This window comes from Palaemon carinicauda, chromosome 5, assembly GCF_036898095.1.
Source record: "Palaemon carinicauda isolate YSFRI2023 chromosome 5, ASM3689809v2, whole genome shotgun sequence".
NCBI lineage: Eukaryota > Metazoa > Arthropoda > Malacostraca > Decapoda > Palaemonidae > Palaemon > Palaemon carinicauda.
In genome coordinates this window covers 60225389-60232888 of record NC_090729.1, presented here as the reverse complement: position 1 = coordinate 60232888, position 7500 = coordinate 60225389, and positions in this window count along the sequence as shown.

Sequence of the window (7500 nt, the reverse complement as noted above, 5' to 3'; positions counted from 1 at the left end):
AATGACGTCACCGTTATTCGTCATCATCACTAATCATAAACAATGTTACTGCTTTCTGCCTTCTACAGGGAACAGTCATTCTAGACGGTAGTAAAGGGGTTTCAAGGTTAACATATATTGTATGAACAAACATAAGTATACACTGAATATATAAACAGTCTCATAGTTTGTATATATTGCTGAATCAATATCAGTGTCTCTTATATCTATTATATGTGAGCATACAACTATATGAAGAATACTTACTTTGGTAAGTCAAAGAACTCTGGGATTTATACATGCAATTGTCGGGAGAATTTGGACGCACTACATCCTAATAAACATTTATTCCTAATAAATGACTAAATGAGTTAACCAGTAAAACGAATGTATTATGACAATGGTATTATACACGTAACGAGTACAGAGACTATATTTCTTTCTTGAAAGGAAAGAAATGATGAGCGCCACTCTCAGATTGAAGAAAATCTTTATATAGTAAAATTTCTTTTCATGATCTCTGTACCGGTTACATCCCATCAACAATGTGTACTACGTACACACGGCACTAGTACTGTCTGTATAATTCCACACCTGGGATTATGAACAGAATTAGTGTCACCATGGTAACACTTATTTAAAGGAGGTCACCTTAAAAGTGGTGACCCCTTCCCCCTTTAATTTACAGTCCCAGTCAATTAGCTGTTCATCGCAGCATTAGACGGCAGGTTTTAAAACACTACCTACTGCCACCACATAATGCTTCAGTTCATGGACCTGCTTAGCATAGTGTTTGTAGAACACCCTGGATGATTTCCATCCAGTATATGAGCGAAGTCGCTCAAAGTCCATATACTGAAAAAATTTCAGTGATGAAGCAATTTCTCTCGGATCATGACCTGCGGGAGTACTGTCAGGATCCGCTCTACAGATAAAATAGGTGAGCTTCGCCCTTAGTTGTTTCAGGGATAAATTTGATCCAGAAGTTTCTTATTTAAAGAGCTGTCCTCCCCTGAAGTCTGAAGTTCTACGAAGATAAACCTTTAGACACTCTACAGGACATAGAGAGACATCTTCCTTCAGAGGACAGATTCGCCAGGGACCCCACCTCGTAGTCGGTAGCTCGTTTTTAGCGAGAAAGGATAGATCAGGAAAGAGATTCATTTCTCCCAGTTCTGTGAACTGAATATGTCCCTCATCTCTGGATAAGGCCACTATTTCACTAACTCTAGCCCCAGAGGCTAGAGTGAACAGAAAAATAACCTTTTGGGTTAGATCCTTAAGGGAACAATCTTCATTGTTCACAGATGAGGCATAATTTAGGACCTTGTCCAAAGACTAAGAGATGGGCTTTGGTGGTACTGCAGTCCTAAGCCTTGCACATGCCTTCAGAATCTTATTAAAGATTTCATTCGCCAGGTCCACTTGAAAGGCATATAGAAGAGGTCTAGTCAAGGCTGACTTGCACGTATTTATCGTGTTGGCCGCCAGACCTTGACTATGAAGGTGGACAAAGAAGGACAGCCAGAAGCTCATTGAAATTTTTTTTTCGGTCCTTTTGCTTTCACAAACGCAACCCACTTTTTCCATGAAGACTCATATTGTCTTCTAGTTGACTTAGCCTTGCATTCTTCTAAGAATTCTATATTGCCTTCTGATATCCCAAATATTTTTCTAAACGCTAGGGTAAGAAAATCATGAAATGGAGGGTTTGGGTTCTCTGTGATAAAACGAAGGCAGTTAATTTCTGAACCTTCTGAAATAGACCTAGGTTCAGAACTAGGACCAGTATCAGCTTCAGTTCTTTCATTAAGGTGGACAGATTGCCCTTGGGCTATTTGGGAGCCAAAAGAGCTACTCCCCCTTAGAAGTATATGAGCCTGTTGAGGACCTTCAGCAGGTGATTGGATGGGATAAACAGGCATAACTGAGTCCATCCCTTCCATACCAGAGACATTCCGTCTATCAACCCCACTAGAGGATCCTCGTATGGGGCTACATATCGAGGTAGTTTCTTGAAGACGCTCGTGATGAAGAGATCGATCTGCAGTTCCGGGACTTGTTCACATCTGGGAGGGAATAGGTCTTCGTTCATGGACCATTCCAACTCTATCGGCCTGAATCGAAATAGAGCATCCACTGTCACATTGTGGATCAATTGTATATGAACTGCTGACAGGTGTCATCCCTTTAAGAAAGGGATGATTAACTTCACCTAGACTGTATGACACATTCTTTAGCATTATCGATTGTGAGGTCTCATTATCGCTTCAGTGTCCCAGATCAGTTGTAGGAAGTCTGATCTGTGTAGAGGGAGCTTCCCAACTCATGAAAGGACCAGCAGACAGCAGATTCTTGGGATTTTCGTGCTTCAACTTTTGTTAGAGAAGTGATTAAAGATGGACCGATATCGGTCTTTTTTTATCTCTTCAAGCGTTTGATGCATATTTTCTCCAGGGTCTTAACGCATCTTTCCGCTGTGCTCTTACCACTAGGTATGTCACTCTTGCGAACTGGGGAGAATTTTGCGCTTCTCCCTATTAGCATCTTAGAAATCTGACTGATTACCTGAGTCTCTTAACAGACCTCGCGATCTCCTTTTATATTCCCAAGGGAAAGGACAGTTGGTGTGACCATGGGCTGCAATGGTTTTTCAGCCATTGAAACCCTTAAGCTGGAGAGAATCAAGACTTCTAAAAGCTTATCTTGCATCGGTGATGTCCCGGGAACCGGGTTATTTCTTTGGAGGCACATAGACCAGCCATTTCGGGTGCTTCCCACCCCAGCCTATCGTCCAGGTACATTGATACCTTAACCAAAGGATATTTAGGACTGTGTCTAGTCTAACACGTGTCTTTCCTAGGATGTACGTAACTATCTGTAACTTGAATTCTAGATAGGAAGGAAGGGGGTGATTGACTGGAAGTTGCCACAGGACATCTTTCAGGTCTGACTGGACTACCAACACCCCTTTTTGGAACAAGGTCCATATATTCAGAAGGATTAACATTCTGAACTTGCTGTTTTCTATGAACTTGTTGAGTGGCGACAAGTTCAGAATGACTCAGAGATTTCTGGAGTCCTTCTCGTGAACACAAAACAGCTTTCCCTGGAACTCGATGGACTATAGTTTTCTTACCACCTGTACACTGTAGAGCTCTCAGATATACTCCTCCAGGAGGGTTTTGGATTGTAGGAGAAGGTAAGGAGATGATGGTTGAGACATTTCTGATTCCCACCAAAGTCCCATCTTGAATTGGCCTTTGACTCAAGGATTGAAGGTCCGACGATTCTGAAGGAACGTTCCTCCTAGCAGAAGCATCTTCATGCTTCGAATAGTCAATAGGTTTAAACTTTTGACCACCTGCCTGTGGCACCGTGGTAGCTGGAATTGTGGGATGTTGTTGAGCAGCCCGGATATTTCCACCATTTCTTGTCTTCTTTTTAGGTTGGGGACTCACAACCATGGAAGATTTTCTCTTTGAAAGGATGTCCTACTTTTGGAGAAGACTTATGTTCTCCATGGTGGCGCTCTTAATCACTTTCCTAACTACCTCGTGTGGGGAGAGGTCTTTACCTTATTAGCTTCCTTGATTCGTGTTTCACTGTTGCAGCAGCGAACACAAACTCTCTACATGCTCACCTAGCCTTCATAAAGGCGTAAAGGTCCTTCACTAAGGTAGCTATATGCATTTTGGCTAGGACCATGAGCATGTCTGGGGTATTTTGGTAGGTTGAACACAAGTCTATGTAGTTTTGTAGAGAAAGGGAGGCTGCAAGTCCCCCTTTGTCTCTTGTTTATTATAAAAGAGCAACTCAGATAGTTTAGGGAGATATTCATTAAATTGTCAACGAGTGACATCCACATCTAATATTCCTACTGAAAAGGTTAAATGAACTTCCTTCCAGTCCTTTACCTGAATGGGAAAAGCTGGTGACAGAGGCTTGCACTCCTCGAGTGCAGAACATGGCTTACCCGCCTCCACTGCTTTGGCAACAGATGTAAATGCCTTCCCCATAAAGGGGAATGAGATTGAAGCAGGAGCAAAAAAGGAAGGGTGTCTGATATTCAGTGAGAATACCTTCGACTCTGAATAACCCGCCTTTTTCAGGCTACCTGACAGGATAGCCTGTGCCTTATCATGGTCGAGAATCATGACCTCCTTTGATTCCGTTCCCTTTCCTGACTTTGGTTCATACCTCAATCGAACAAAACAATAGGGAAAGCATCAAAGCTTGGCCAAAATTGAATTTTGTCCAAAGGAACAGCACCCATTTTCTCTGAGATGTAGAGTTTGCCATTTAAAATCGGCATCAGCTCCGCAAACCTCCAGGGATTGGTTTTGGAGCATGTTGGTAGGTCTTGATCCATGGGTTGTTTGAATGACCCTTGGGAAGCGACAAGAAAAATTTTGCGAGGCTTTATCTTGCGTTTTACTTCCTGCTTTTCGTTTTGTTCTCGAAAGCTCTCTATTTGATTATTCAGTTGGATACATAATTGTTCCATTCTATTTAATAGAGGGGTAGAAGATGAAGATGTCGACGTCGATGGCTCTATAGCCGGCATACCAGAGGAAATTCCGATACGACATTTTCCTCTTCCACCCTGGGGCACTTTTTGCCCTCGTTCCCAATGGCTATCTGGCCATCAGGGGATGTAGTTGGTGCCTGAGGTACAACAATTTCCTTACTTGCTTTCGGAAATAGTATCTTACGCATCCTATCATTAGGTAGGTAACGTCCTGGAGAGATTTTCTGGAAACCTCTCACCCAGTTGCGTAATTTGTATTGAGCTGTATCCCTAGTCTCTGTAGACTTAGGATTCTCGAAACCTTCGGACAATAATGTCCGACATATATTGCAAACCTGGGGGTTCCAACAATGTAGAGATCCAGAAATAATACTATAGGGGGCATAAAACCTGGAAGTATTATGACTGTAAAAATACTTACTCTTGGCCTTGCGGAAGACCACGGCACAAGGTATCTGGTGTTCCTCCAGTAAAGAAAGGAAAACTGGATGAGTATACAAAGGATTATCTCCCTGATAATAAACATTCAAAGGTCATCTATGACAGAATAGCTTAGGATAGTAAGCTATAGAGGGATAGTAGGAGACACATATTTGTGTACCCCCTGCAAGCAAATGCTATTACCTCCCCTCATTATTAACTATATGGGCTCTTATCCCTAGGGGTAGAGAAGTACTAATTCACTGTCCCTTTTTATTGTTAATATTGTGGGGTCAGGATGACTGATTCTCAATCAGAATATTGAAGAAATATTATTCTTTCAATATAGGAGCGGTACCAGCAGAATGCTTGCAAAAGGGTACCCAAGGTATGTTAGAAATTACTACTGTATAATGGTACTGTAGTTTTCTATTTGCAATAAGTCTAGATTACAAATTACTGGCTACTGTACAATCGTGTATTGTAGTTCAGTCAGTATGCTGCCTTTGTAGCAACATTTGACAGTATGGTCAAGCTGGCATGACGCCGGCTGGACTAGGGAAAATAAAGACATATATTTGTGTATCCCACTCAGCTTATTTGCCGTAGCCTTCCTTACAATATTAAATTATCGAGTTTCCTGATCAGGGAGACTCAAGGATAAAGGCTCTAACCTTTAAGGGTTAGGAGTGTATCACCCCTGCCTTGGAGATATTTAATATTGTAGGGTAATTCGAATAATGATTTCTAATCTGGATACTGACGAAATTAAATTCATTCAATATGGGATTGGGGTCAGCAAATGCCAGTGTAGGGATATCCAAGATATATTGGAAATAAATACTAGTATAAAATATATAGTAGTTGTCTATCTGAAGTATATTCTATACTGCAGATATATTGGCTACCTGTATAACATATACTGTAGTTCAGCCGGTATGTTGCCGGCATAGCTAGGTCTTGCCAGCATATCCAGTATGCTAGCTAGAGAGAGAGAGATAGCATGGAGTAAAGGCTACTCCTTACTGTTTATGTATACAGTAATTAAGGATGTAAAAGTCTACTTTTACTGCCTTTCTCCAGAAAGAGGTTCTAAAGGAAGGGGAGAATGTACCATTCAGGCTTCCATCCAGCTACAGTACTATTGCCGGCAAGGTGCTGCCAATACACTGCCGGCGGGCTAGCCTATGGCAGTAACAGTGCAGTCGGCGTGCTGCCATCTGAGTCAGCACTTGTCTGTGCCGGCCTGGCCTGCGGTATTCCGGCAACAGGACCTGTGGTTAGCAGTCAAAGGGAGAACTGAAGAACCTTGGGGACAGATGGGACTTCCCACTCACAGCCATAATGGCTGCCGGCAACCGCCAACTATCGTCAGCCATCTTGGCTGCCGGCAGTCGTCAGATACCGGCAAAAACCATAGTTGCCAACTGATGATGTGGCTGCCAGCAGTATACATTGCCACCATGTACCATCATGGCCACCGGCAGTTGAAAATCATATGGTTACTGACATTTAACATGGCTGCTGACAGTTGTCATGGCTGCCTGCAGCTAGCATAGCCACCGGAGGCCGGTCAGAGGTCTTAGAAAGGGAGTCTGGTCGGCTCCGGCAACCCACCGGCAACGGTAAGGTTGCAGAATGCCGTCCCAATGAAAGACAATAGGTTGGCTATCAAAAGTGGACAGAGGGTTAGGGAACAGGGTCCTGTATAGCGTGTGGAAGGAAATGGCAAAATTGTCTGTCCTACCACCTCTTAAAAGAAACTCTGTTTCAGTATCAGCAGAATCCTAGGTGATAGAGAAGTCTCAGTTCTCCAACCTAGAGATTGCCAATACAGTTAAGGGGATGGCAGCATTGCCACCTCCTTTCAACAAGGGAGAAACAGAGTTCCAGTGCCGCGCCATCCGAGGCAAAAGAAGAATACTACTCTTCAGCCTAGGGGACTGCGGCACAGGACTAGTCTTCTAGTTGCAAGGAGAAGATGGTATCCTACCACTACTTTAAGTGCGGCTAGGGAGGGCTAGCCTCCAATGCCGGCAGCCTAGCCGTCAGTGGAATGATGGTATCCTACAACCTATTCACCCTGCCGACAGGTCGCCGACATAAGACTAAATACTCTGAGATTCTGAGTGATTCCCAAAACCTGCTGGTATACCACAACCAGTGGTTAAGGGAAGAGACAGGAAAAACCCTAGGCTAGGCAAGTCTGAATAAGATTCATGGTATTGCCACTAGGGCTGTAGCCTGAAGCTACACTCAGAGGGAAAAAGAGACTACCCTTAAATCTCCATGGAGACGTGTAATGTTTCATATAATTCTAGGAGGTATCGACATGGAAAAGGAAAATTATGCACATTTTCAATATCTTTACAAGTATAATTGCCTAAATAGCTAAATAATTAAAATAATTGATCAATGCTATTTAAAACTGGAAAGTCGTTCTGCTAACTAAATAACACATGCCTAACAAACGACGACGCCCATGCCGCCTCCAGTAACAGACCTAGCTCTGAAGCACAACAAATTACTCTAATTTCACTGTGAAAAAGGATCTAGAATATGCTCATTGT